Raw genomic sequence first — 14,615 nt, forward strand, 5'->3', positions numbered from 1 at the left:
ACTCAGGGCGCGACTCCTCGATTGGAACTAATTCAACTTATATCACCACATCTGTCAAGATATCATGCTCAAGATACCAAACAAAATACATGTAATTAATTAAAAATAGTTAAGTAACTAACATTCATATTCTTTTTTATTATTATTATTGATTTTTGTGTTGTCAGGTAAAAGAAATAATTGTGCAAAATTTATATCAGAATCCCAGATTGGGTGTGGGAGAAATAACGTGTACACACTTTTTACCATACAGACAGACAGAGAAAGCTGATATAGGCTTTGTGAAAATAACTGTGCACATTTATTTATTTTTGTTGTTGTTGTTGTTGTTTTCAAATGGAAAAAAAGTGAGTGAAAACAACAACAAAAAAAAAAAAAAACATTTTTTAGAAAGGAGATAATTTGAAGAGTTTTAATTCTATGAATTCATGAGTTATCTTTCTTTGCCCACAAAATCTGCAATTAATTTAACTAACAGATAGGTCAATCTAAAAGAGACAATATAAAAGCTACTATTTCAATAATAATACCGCATTCAGTTATTTCATCCATTATTTAAACTCTGAGCCCCTTTTATTATTTTATTGTTATATTATAATCTTACTACCTCAACCCAAATGCAGATCACTAAATGGTACGTTCACTCTATGCCACGGAAAATCCATCCGCCCTTACACTATTTAAACAGGAGATAACCCACACCAACACTATTATCGCAGATATTATTATTGTTTTGTATTTCTTAAAACTATTAATACATTGAACCCCAAACATCTTTGTTTAAACCCAACTAGCTATCACGCTACACACTGGCCCACCTCAGACTTGGAAAGACTAAACAAAAGGTTTAACTTTTTTTTTCCCCTTGAGCTGGAGTAAGCACGGAGCTGTACTTTTGTAGTAGTTTCCCTGGGAGGTGTGGAAGTGATGGGTGGGTGATGGAGAGGCGAAGATCTGAGTAAACAACAAAGGAGGACCCGGTATGTTTACCTTGAAGACCCTTTGACAGGAGGCTAGGCAGCTGAAAGCTACACAAAACATTCACGTCTACACATGTACACACCGACACACGCAACAAGTAGAGCTACGTTCCAGCTTCTAGAACATTCTTTGAGACTGAAGACAAATAGATCTAGATAGTGTTCAATTATTGTCAATAATATGTTCCAGCTTCTTTGGGCTGTGCTTGCAATGGGGGTCAGAACAAATCGTTTGGGCTACTTACGGCTGGTTCATGACTAGTGGCGAAGCTATGTGGGGGGGGGGGGGGGGAGGGGGAAAATTTGAAATTCCCATGGCCCCCATTTGAGGGGGAGACCTAAATGAGTGCTTTTTAAATTAAAAATTAAATATTACGCAAAATACAGGGGCCCCAAAGAGGTCAAGGCCCCCCCCCCGGGCCACCAAATGATGGGAAATTCCTAGCTACGCCTCTGTCCATGACTAATCGTTATAAGGACAAATGAGTTTCACTCGAATGGTTAACCAGACAAACCTTCTGCAGGATGGCGGGGGATGGCAGCGGAAAAGGTTTGAACCTGATACCGCCTGGACTATCGAACGACATTCCAGAGTGCATAGCACGCGACTATCAACACAATAGCAAATGTATCGACTATATGACCTTTTCACCTAATCCACGTGATCAAATTTCAACTTCAACTCTCTCTCTCACACACACACACACACACTTCTCAAACCCAAATCACAAATGAATACATTATGAAGTACATGATTATAGCTACCGAAACTCTTGTTTTCTTCTACTGTACTACTCATTAATCTTCGGACTTGAAGAAAAGCCTTATTATTATTCAGTACACATGAATCGAAATATTATAAGTGGCCAAAACTGTCAAATTCATATTATATATTTTCTGTCTACCTTATTTTCGTTGGTTAGAACGAGGTCGCAACTAATGCGTGAGAAGTAGTGACATTTCGATGCGTCCTGGATCCATTAGCAACAGTCGATATTGTGACAATCTTAGGCGATTACTTGGGAATCGATGCAACTAATTAGGACAATAGAAACATTAGCTAAGCATACAACGCCGATACTGGGAGAAAAATATTTGCTATCGCTCAACTACTAGCAAGGGATACTACTCCAGATTTTTAAAACACAAGTCTAATATTTTTATCCTGCAGACGAGTTTGTTGAACCAAGGGGAAAGTACTCTGTATACTTTTTTTTTCCCATGTCTCCCTAGATTTCATGGTTTCTAAATGATAATGAAATGATTTTCAAATATTGACACAGTTGGTCGGTCTTCATTTTCATAACCGGGGTAAATTTAGGTGCATTGCAGAAAATGTTCCAGGACAGCGGTGCCCAATACTTTTTCGATCTGGAGGCTATATGTGCCCTACATTACGACAGCCGAGTATCGAGCTGCATCCCCGCAAAAAAAAAGTGGTCGAGTCCAATGGAACCGAGCCTCTGTAGCCTGTAAGATGTATGGCTGAATAGCTCGTGATCAAATCCCAATATAGACTAGGAAATTTTTAGTCTTCAAGACAGAAGACTACAAAGTAAAGTAGCAATAATGCATAAAACACTTAACCATAAATTAGAAAAAGAAAACAAAAACCTAATAAAAAATAATCAGAAAGACACAAAGATGAATATAAGGCACATTCCTCGTTCCATATGCAAGGACAATCATGTACAAGTGCTCCTTCTTCCTTAGTGCTATTAGGCATTGGATTAAGTTGCTTGAAACAACGCGCAAAACTAAGGCTGTGGCAGAGTTTGAGTCACCGATTAACATGCAAGACATTGACACAGGGATACATGTAGGACGTAACTATCCTCTATGGAATGTTGTATTATTTGCGAAAAAAAGGGTAATTATAATCACAACAAATTTCCAATAAAGATCAATACAACAATCTGAACTTTATTCTAAAGAATGAACAAACTGATAACAAATCTAAGAGCCAATAGCTTACTGTAATGACGTTGTAAGCACGATTGCAATGTGAACTTTTAAAAACATTAAATACTAAACACTAAATCCTTTAAAAAAATGAAAGATAAAAATAAATGTATCAACTCTCTAGTGGTTGGTCATAAAAACCTTTTTTTTTTTAATTGAAAGAAAGAAAATGAGTTCGGGTCACTTAATATGACACAATATATGTAACGATGTGACCTTTGAACCTTGATCTTTATTTTCACCAATAAGAATTCAGGAAATGTTTAGTGTATATAAGATGTGTTTCTCTGTTTAAAAAAAAAAAAATTAAAAAAAAAAAAAGACAGTCGTGGCAACAAGAACAAGGTATCCTCTTAAAACCTTTCAAATATGCGATTACAGATTTAGTTCAATTGAAGTCTGGGAAGAACAGAAAAAGAAGCCAAAACCCAAAAAAAAAAAAAAAAACTTACATATGAAGATAAATAAATTTTAAAAAAAAGGTCAACACATCATTTTCTTGGAAGTTGGTTTCTCTTCATTAAATAATATCATAGCAACACTATGACAACAATCAACCAACATTTCACTTAAATCAAAGGTCAAAGAAATGACCAAAGGTCATTCATAGGCATTTTGAGAGAAACTTAAAATTTACAGTTCTCTACAAGGACGAATCACATGTAACCTTGGTGTCAGACGTCACAGTAGGACTAGTGTAGCCAGATTTTCCACTTTTTCACTGCAGTGTAGCCGCAGAAAGAAGGTCACGGCACAGATCCACATCACAAACTCTTCACGTCGACTACAATATGAAAGCTGTTAAAAATGTGCTCTTCAAAAATACCCATGAATTTAAAAAGACATAGTATACAGTTGTGATGAATGACATTTTTATAGTCGTACGTTTTATTTATTAAATGTATTCTGTTCTCTCATTTTTTCATGGAAGGTCTGAGCTTGGATAGCTGGGTTTTTGTGGGGAGTAGAATTTTTAGCAAGGGACATCTGTTTCTTGGGAGTCGTGACGTCATCAAAGTACTGGGTGAACTAGACGAATGCACTTTGAGTTCCCCGAGTCGAGTGTTGGTTTAATAGATGTAAGAAACCTGTTGAAAAAACATTGTTAGCGAGGGTGGATATGGTAGACTGAGATAAAAGGTGAGAAAAAGAGAGAGAAAGAGAGAAAGAGAGAGAGCCAGTAGCTAACCAAACAAAAGATCGCTCTCATCTTTCTGTTGCCAACACATAACAGTAACCGTAGACCAGGGGTTCTGAAACCAATCCGTTATCATTAGTAGTATAAAAGTAAGACTACTTTAAGAACTCGATAGTTGTCTATAAGACTTAGAAGTCCAAGAGACCTATCTTCAAAGATCTTTATTTTTAATCTTAGAATTAGTTAGAAAAAAACAACAACAAAGAATAAGGATGGCCCCAGAACATCATCTAACAATTTGAGACTCACTGATTTAGAGACTCAAATGAAGAAGTTTGGTAAACAAAGCGTTGCTGTTGTGTTAGAATAAAATATTGATCCTCAAAACACGCACACGCTCATACAGAGATAGGTGTAATTAGGAAACATTTGTTTTTTGTATTCCATGAGAAATGAAAAAGTCCCAAGTTTTAGTATTTGACATTTAATAAACGCCCCTGGGATGGTTTGGACAACGCCTTCAAATACAAAGCAATGAACTGTGGACGAACCCTCAGGAGAAGAACTAGCTGGAAAAAGAAGCAAATCTGACGATGTTAGTAACAATGTGTCCCGGTGCTTCAAGTCTTATACATTGGAAGGAAAAGAGTTTGACGTCTTAGCCTGAATCTCAAGATGGCGGAAGACAGGGTTTGAAGCTGAGACTATTGTGACGACAGTCTGGAGACTATAACCAGACCAACCACCTATCCACGTTTCTTGCATCTCTTTAACGGGTGACTTTTGATGAGCACGAGTGGAGATCCTTGGTTGAGCGCATGTTTAACTAAACCCTAAAATACTCATAGCCAATTCTTTTGCACGGAAAACCGTTAAATGTTTTACATGTTTCGGATGTTCCTTCAGAGTTGAAGTTTACTTCCTAGTCCAAACCTCCCGCAGAACGACGGGGGATGGGAGCGGGCAGGATTTGAACCCTCGACCATCGATAAATCCGAACGACAGTCCAGCGCGCAAACCTCACGACCAGGCAGCCATCCTGGTTTGTCCTCACCAGATATATTCATACGACCAAGCGAAGGCTGATAAAACAAAATTCTGATCTCAACGTATACAATTCTCTTATAGTGGCGATAATGGGAACATTTTTTTACACAGTTGTTCTCAATTAAGATTCGCGAACTACCCCTTCGGACTGACTGTCACTTTTATGGCAAAACTTGACCCCGAATTGCTGATATATAGAATCTAGAAACTAGAGCAGTGATGCCCACCCTAATTCGGCCTGCGGGCTATTTTCATTTCCGACACTCGTGTCGAGGGCCACATGAACGAAAAGGTACAAAAAAAAAAACGAAATGAAATCGACCTGAAAGTATTTGATTAGAAACTTACATTAATTAATGAGACATATGAAGTTTATGTTGTTGTTTTTTTAATGCGTCGGAAAATGGCTTCATTTCTCTACTAAAAATGTGAGCAACATTGTAGCTAGTCTAACCGAAGACTCATTTTCTTGTCTCTTTTTAGGTAAATATTCTCATAAATCCTCCTGGCGTAGTTTAACAATCTTTTATTCACGGCTTAAACTAAGAAAGCCGTCATATTTGTTTCATAATGCCGTTATCTATGTAGTCGCTTTTTAAACAGCCAAACTTTCTTTAGAAATGAAATATGTTGGCTTATTAAAATGTTCCACAAAACAGTGAAGATCCGTTCACTTTTCCAGGTAGATTCTACATTCAGGGTCCAATTTCAAAAACACACAAATCCTAAAGGTTAATAGTAAGGGCCCTAATGTAGGAAAAGATGCATTTTTCAAATTTTTTTTTTTTATAAAGTGGGATTTTCTTCACTTTTTGCTGACTTTTCGACTGGTCTGATAGAACCAGGTCTGGGTTGGATGTGGCCCGCGCGCCATATTTTGGGCATCACTGCACTAGAAGATATTTTTTTTTTTTGTATAAAGATCCGAGGAGACAGATGAAGAAGTCATTAAAGGGCACCCTCCGAGCACAAACTCCCCCCCCCCCCCATATTTTTATTTCAAACTCCTGTTTTTTTAACTCCTTTTTTTCCTTTTGTAACCGCGTTAAGAATATTAAAAACTATCAGGTGAAAATCATTTCCGCTAGTTAATGACTTCGCATTTGAAAAAACATTAAATGTAGAAAGTATTAAATCTCCGAGTTTCACGGTCGCTGCGACAGAATTATATTATTATTAGAGGAGTGTCGAAATGCAAGAAGCTGTGCGCGCGAACTATCAGGGTATGTAACTCAACGGGAGTTGAAGGGAGCAGCAAAATTGTAAAGAGTTATGTTATCTTGAACGCCGATAGAGCTGACAAATAAGTTGGCAAAATTATTTTATAAATTAAGAAAAATGTTTAAAAAATACTTCAAAAAAAAAAAAGGTTACAAAGACAGTTTGTGTGGGGAAAAAAAAGTAATTTGGCCCCCGAAGTGGTCCACACAGGCAGGTAAAAAGGCAGGTCTCAATATTATCAGAATAAAACTCTATCAGAGGAGAATGGAAAAAAAAAGGTTAACAGATCTTATGTGGTGCCCCAGCGGTCCGCAGAACAAAGGATAGGTGAAAGTGAATGTGAAGTTAGATGTGAACATGTCCTAATTGATGTCTTATAATGAATATCTAATTAATCTAATTGTTTTGTTCCTCAAGAAAAAAACATTTCCGTAAAAAAAAAAATCCAAAAATGGAATAGATGCTATGGATGCCATTCGCAATTCACGCAATAAAATGAAAAACTACTTATTAATTGCTGTTTTAAATTATGTCCAACTTATATGCATACTAAATAGATTTTTTCTCTTTAAAAAATAGTAAACATTTTTTTTTTGTGAATATAGTACTTAGTATAACAGAACTTACAAAACTTAAAAATACAAATGTTAAACACATTTGTTTTGACAAAAAATAAATAATCACAAACATATAAATAAAGTTTTTTAAAAAATTGCTTGTTAATTGTTGAAGAACAAAGGTATTTTTTTGAGACTCCTTGTCTTCGAAAGGAACGTAACGCTGTCCTAACCAGCCGCATTGCACGAATTCCTCGGAGGTTTGCAGAGGACCTAGGGAACTCGCCAGCATTCCAAGCTCCTTCCCCCCTCCATTACTGGCCCTCTACGTCACGGCTCTTTTCCAGGCGAGTAATCTGACATGAAGCCCTTGATCACTCAGGGGCCGCGAACTCGTCGGAATGACCTCCGGTTAGTGACATCAGTTTCGCAGTTACTGTCAAAACTGTCAGATCTTCTTTGGGCTGGAGAAAGTCGGGGAAAAAAGACATTTGAAAAAAAAAAAGGAAGGTGGGGTTCTTGGCGACACGCAACGGTCCTAGTGTGACGTCCTAGTTCCACGTCGGTAGTGTGACTACCTAGTTCGACGTCCGTAGTGTGACTACCTAGTTCGACGTCCGTAGTGTGACGTCCTAGTTCGACGTCCGTAGTGTGACGTCCTAGTTCGACGTCCGTAGTGTGACGTCCTAGTTCCACGTCCGTAGTGTGACGTCCTAGTTCCACGTCCGTAGTGTGACGTCCTAGTTCCACGTCCGTAGTGTGACGTCCTAGTTCCACGTCCGTAGTGTGACGTCCTAGTTCCACGTCCGTAGTGTGACGTCCTAGTTACACGTCCGTAGTGTGACGTCCTAGTTCCACGTCCGTAGTGTGACGTCCTAGTTACACGTCCGTAGTGTGACGTCCTAGTTCCACGTCCGTAGTGTGACGTCCTAGTTCCACGTCCGTAGTGTGACGTCCTAGTTCCACGTCCGTAGTGTGACGTCCTAGTTCGACAGGAGATGACGACAGGGTTTCGAACTGGCTCTATCCTGACGACATCCCGAAGCGCATGCTACATTCCGAATCCCCAGGCATCCTTTTTGCCTCAATTACAAGTCGCCGGCAAAATATGCTTATCTAGCACGCTCAAGAATTGTATTCAGATCTTAGTTTTGTTTTTATTCAAACATTTTCCTTGTACTCTATTTTTAAATTCTTAAGCACGTGTCTCGCAAAATACTGTTGCATCACGGGAAGAAAGAGTTAAGAATCACCGCAGACGCAAGGTAAATGTAACCGCTATTACCAGGGTACAAGAAATGTCTCTTGAGACAAGCTTTATGGGGTCCAGTGAACAAAGGGGTACCTCTCAACTCCGAGTATGTTTGCTAATTTTTAAAATGTATTCATTTCTGCCTAAGCTATTCCTGGTAGAGACCAGTGAATAAATACATCCAGCAATTGTCTAATAATTTGATCGCCCTACATTGTTAAGTGTGAGAATTTCAAAAGATGACAAATTTTCGAACGACATTTTTAAAAGTCTTAGTCACAAAAATCAAAATGCAATTTGTAACATGTATTGGCTATAAAATGGCAATTAAAATAATAATAAGAATATTCTTTATTATCCTTCAGTGAATGTGTCTTGCATTAGTCATAATAACAATACTATAGAACCATAGAGAACGAACTATACATTCATACTGTCTTTTCACTCCAACGACATGACCTAGAGTGTGCCGATGTGCCAAAAAAACTCAAACTCATTACATGTGAAGTTTAGATCAGAAAATTTGTGTTTTTTCCCCCCGATGATTTAATTATTTTGTGATTGGTGTCTTCTATGTGATGGCCCACAAGTTTTATTTGTTTTAAATTTAAAATTGTACAATAATAAGACTTGTCTTCGAGTCTGAAGATTAATAAAATGTCAAACATTTTCCGTAACGACGAAGCCCGAGCTGTGACCTATATATACATATATCTACATAAGAGTATATTTGGAATTTTAATCGGTTGAATTAGTTGGGAATGGACAATTATTTCAATAATTGTCAGTACTTCAAGTTCAACTTGTGTTATTGTTGCAGTACAGTTTCATTGCTGAAGTACAGTTTCATGTTTCATCCTTTAAAGATGATTTCATTAATCCTCTTCATTGCATCGCCTCCTTCACACACACAAACACAATCCAACACCCATACACACCCAAACATCCTACACAGACACCCGCTAGTACCAACACTCTCTCGACGAATTTCTAATGCACTTCTCCTGTCTACAAATTAACTCCATTGATATCTCAATATATTGATTCCTTGTGGCGAGCTGATTGGACTCATAAGACCCCATGCCTGTCCCTGGCAGCGCACGCGATTTCTCTGTCTAATCATGATAAGGTCATTAGCTATAACTTTTTTTTTTTTACCCTTAAATTCTCATAAAGGGTAGGTGGGAGAACCACGGCCTGCGGGCTTATTGCGGCCTGACAGAGGTTTTAAACGCAGAGAAGCATCTATCATTTATTCTACTCGCTTTTCTAATAATTTAGACTAGATTTACAAGCTTGGGAAGTGATTCTACTGTTGTAATATAAAAAAAAACTTGTAAGCATAATATATAGAGAACGACAATTCTTTAACAAAGGGAGGGGCGATGATGTAGGACGAAATTACCCCCCCCCCCTCAATCTAAAGCACATCCACTCCTTAGAGAAAGTGTTAAAGACCAGGCTATGATCATCACAGCTTAATGTTTGATTGCAGGACAGTTAATGAGGCGAATCTTTGTGAAAGACATTACTTCCCCTTTCAATAGCAATGCGAACATCAAGCAGGGAGAATCAAAAAAATCTCTCTCTCCCTCTCTCTCTCTCTCTCTCTCTCTCTCTCTCTCTAGTATTATTTTTATATAAATCTCCCTTTCTCCTTTTCATCACGAAATTAATATTTAAAAAAAAATGAAGTGAGAACGAACCAACAAAAAAAAAATAAATCTTTATTTCCCTTCTATTACGTCACTGAAAGAAGAGAAAGAAAAAAAAAGAAGGGAGAGCACACTATCCGAGTGATCACTACTGGAATTTACATGAACAGTTTTTTTTTCCCCCTCTAGAGTAAATTGAAAAGGAAATGTCTCTAAAAGATGTCATTAGGAGATTTCCTCAAGACGAGATGCCATTGAATATCATTTTTCCTAACTGGGCCTGCTGGCTACCCCCCGACTCGCCCCTTCCTATTAATACGCCCTATCTTGTCAACAGGTTTTAGAAACCTTGTCACCGTCTTAGGTCACGCCTGCATTTCCAGATGCGTCATGTGGATATATATTTTTTTTCTTTATCGAATATGTGAAAGATTGAAAGATTGGATGATTGGCGAAAACGATAACTTCGACTGGCAGATACACTGGTGCTGGACATGCAAGCTAGGCAAACTCTTAGGGCCCCCAGTTTCTTGAGGGCCCCCCCCCTCCCCAAAAAAGATATTGTCCGAAAGAGATCGTTATCAATAATTATGATTTTACTTTAAAGAATTATTATGTCACTGTATATCTATATCTATATTTATATCTATATCTATCTATCTCTCTCTCTCTCTCTCTCTCTCTCTCTCTATATATATATATATATATATATATATATATATATATATATATATATATATATAATTCTTAATTGTATATCAGTTAAACCTTTTAAGTAGCCGAAAATCCTATTTCGAAACAACACATAGTATCTGCACTTGTAAAGGGCCCATATATTAAAAAAGCTTAGCGCCTTATCAAATCTAAATCTCTGTCCTGGATATATAGAGCAACTGATAGACACTCGAATATACAACTATAATGATACAACTTTAAGTAAAACTTATAGTCAAAAAGCAATATATAATATATATATATAGCAGATATTTTCTTTCTAACCAAACATTTTTTGTTTGTCTTTGTATGACATAAATAGGTTAGTTTTTTGTAGGGTAAGCACAGCATGAACGTAAGTTAAGCAGGTTCAAGGTTGTTTTATCTATCAATCATCAGCACCTGACCTGACACGCAACGCTATTGATACGCACTAGATCAATGAACGTGATCGTATTGTTTCTGAACACTTTAGTTTACTAGTCAGTAGATGTCGTCAGAAAACCTAGAATTATGTTTGTTTGGGGTTTTATTTCATCCAGTTTTTAGATGCATCATTGCTGTCTCTTCTGACACCGCCACACGAAATGGCGCTAAAATAATTTGTCAGGGTGTAAATCGAGCAACGAGATAGAGATTAACGATTATTGCTATTATTTGTTGATCTTCGGTATAATCATCACTCTCTTTTGTTGTAATCGAAACCTACCTTCAATCATAATCCAATCAATCGGTAAAGGACAACAGAGAAATTCGGTAACGGTAACAGTTCTCAGTTTTGGCACTTTTCGATATTTGTGACGACATCGATTCCAAATAGTTTGGTACTCCCTCAATACTAGTTGGAAGTAATCGAATTATCGGTGGCAATTGTCGAATTTCTAGGCCGTAACGAATTAGGTATTAGCACAATAAGCGTTGCTTTAAAACTGAAATCGAAGCGATACATACCAAAATAGATTAAATTTGTTTCACACAATAGGACAGACTCATAAGGACGAGGAGGTACAAACTAATCGAGATATATGGAAGTTTTCTCCCTTTAATTAGGCCTCTTTCCTCTCAGCGCACACATTCTCAAACATTTCAAAAACGTGTCATTGACCTTTGGGTTTCCTTGGCTGCATTGCACGGACAGCTTTCAATGAAGATATTCTACATGTGGGACGTAACAATGGAAGAATCACTCCATTTCTCTTGTCGGTGTTTCTTGGCAAAACAAAACACACACACACACTCACACACAGAGAAATAGAGAGAGAGAGAGAGAGAGAGCGGAAAAGTTGACAAACAAAAAATCAACATCTTTCCTTTACAATTGATGCTTATTTTTCATCCAACAGTTTCTCTTATGTTTATTTTTGCTTTTTTTTTTTGTCTGTCTTTCAGTTTCGGCAGGCTTCTAGTATTTTGGAAGGATTTACACAAGAAAAAAAAATGGGGGGAGGGGGATGTTTTCATTAGAGATTGCAAACAATATAGAGGGGAAGGGTTTGTAAGAGAGAAAATGGAGGGGGGGGGTAAAAAAAGCTAAGAAAAATTCATGGATTAAATTGATATTCTGTTTATTTTTTAGGCGGATTTTTTCTTTCATTACTCTTTTTTCCACATAGCATCGCTTCACACACACACACACACATAAACACACCCCCACACACCCACCGATCCACACACACACACAAAGAGCGCTTATGGGACAAAAAAGGGCTAAAAAGTTAAAAATGTAATCGGGAATCTCCAGAAGCACCAAACATTCAACGACACACGGCCATTGGGTTGAGATGTGCAGAACTCGTGTGGTTTAACGCAACACATTGTCTAATTGTTTTTCATATAGGTTTAGGATGTTTTTGTTTTTTTGTTGTTGTTTGTTTTTTTTTGCTTGTTTTTTATTTTCTTTTTTTAATTATTATTTCCGTGTACATGTTCTTTAATTAAGTCCAGAGCAGGTCACGTGATTCTAATCGAATTTTGAATCTTGATCAGGAGAATGAAGGAAAGGTCGTTTGGGGAAAAAAAATAAGATTTGTGTATTGGTGAGATTGGAAAAGGGGGGGGGGAGAAGGTGGTAGTAAATTGGCCTGGATCTAGTGGAATCAAGGCTAATCATAATAGAAAAAAAAGAAAATTTCAGTGGGTGGAGTTTAAATGATTGACACCTGATCAAAGCCCGCACTCCCCTCCCCCCATGTTTATGCCCCATCCTAATTGATTGACGTGTAATTGTTCAAACGCGCTGACATTCTGATGACGTGAAATGGGAGGGTGGAGTGGGGTGTTGGAAATGTAGAGGACAGATCTCTATCAACGACCTTGACACGCTAATGAAGCCATTAAGTCAGGCAAATAAACGCGCTGATAAGAAGATATTTTAAAATTGAAATATTTTGTGTGGTGCCTCTTCCCTTGAAGGATATATCAGGATGTATAGATATATATAACCCACACTCCCAAACCTGAAACTCCAACCCTCTCTCAGCCTAAAAAAAAAAACGTGGCGGTCTTAACAGTACGCATGACCCAGGGCGAGTGTCATGTGCGGGACTTTATCCTAACCCTAATCCAAATTATAGCACTAAGAGCTTTCAAGGTAATTGGTATAGATGCCGGAAATGTTTTAATAATAGTGTGTAGCAAGTGCTCCCATGTGTAAACTGTATTTAAAGTGTTGAGCCTGTACTGTGCATTGAATTGAGTGGCAGATGCCCCGCCTATTAGTATTATGGGCTGATGGCAAACAAACAAACAAAACAACATAGAGCAAGGGTCCCTCAAAACGGGAGGGGCCCCTTTTAACCATCCCAAAGACCGCATCTGCCAAAGCAGACAATAACGAGTTAAAAAAATTGGTCGTTGCGAGATTTGAACTCGCGTCGTTTATAATTTGTAACTTGCAACATCTGAATGGAAAAACCAAAAACGAGTCTGGCAATTGAAGACCACCCCGAACAAGACAAGCAAGTTTTGTTGTTGTTTTTTTTTAGTACTAACTTGACTGCAACGCATAGGGGAAAATATTTTAATATAAGAACAAACGGGGAAGGGGTATGCATGTAGAAAATTGATCAAAATGACATGTGGATTGGACAATAATGACATGTGGATTGGACAATAATGACATGTGGATTGGACAAAAATGACATGTGGATTGGACAATAATGACATGTGGATTGGACAATAATGACATGTGGGTTGGACAATAATGACATGTGGATTGGACAATAATGACATGTGGATTGGACAATAATGACATGTGGGTTGGACAATAATGACATGTGGATTGGACAATAATGACATGTGGATTGGACAATAATGGACTATTGGATACATTGAACAATAATGACAGAATGTGGATATGACAATAATGGACTATTGGATACATTGAACAATAATGACAGAATGTGGATAGGACAATAATGGACTATTGGATACATTGAACAATAATGACAGAATGTGGATAGGACAATAATGGACTATTGGATACATTGAACAATAATGACAGAATGTGGATAGGACAATAATGGACTATTGGATACATTGAACAATAATGACAGAATGTGGATAGGACAATAATGGACTATTGGATACATTGAACAATAATGACAGAATGTGGATATGACAATAATGGACTATTGGATACATTGAAGAATAATGACAGAATGTGGATAGGACAATAATGGACTATTGGATACATTGAACAATAATGACAGAATGTGGATATGACAATAATGGACTATTGGATACATTGAACAATAATGACAGAATGTGGATAGGACAATAATGGACTATTGGATACATTGAACAATAATGACAGAATGTGGATAGGACAATAATGGACTATTGGATACATTGAACAATAATGACAGAATGTGGATATGACAATAATGGACTATTGGATACATTGAAGAATAATGACAGAATGTGGATAGGACAATAATGGACTATTGGATACATTGAACAATAATGACAGTATGTGGATATGACAATAATGGACTATTGGATACATTGAACAATAATGACAGAATGTGGATAGGACAATAATGGACTATTGGATACATTGAACAATAATGACAGAATGTGGATAGGACA

At 37.4% G+C, this 14,615-nt stretch overlaps 1 protein-coding gene across 7 annotated transcripts in view; it reads right to left on the reverse strand.

The window, feature by feature from the left end:
* LOC106061348 (RNA-binding protein Musashi homolog 2-like) overlaps positions 1-14,615 on the reverse strand; it is a 291,717-nt gene that overhangs the window by 28,079 nt on the left and 249,023 nt on the right. The window lies entirely within an intron of this gene.

The sequence above is a fragment of the Biomphalaria glabrata genome, chromosome 12 (genome assembly GCF_947242115.1).
Source record: "Biomphalaria glabrata chromosome 12, xgBioGlab47.1, whole genome shotgun sequence".
NCBI classification, from domain to species: Eukaryota; Metazoa; Mollusca; class Gastropoda; family Planorbidae; genus Biomphalaria; species Biomphalaria glabrata.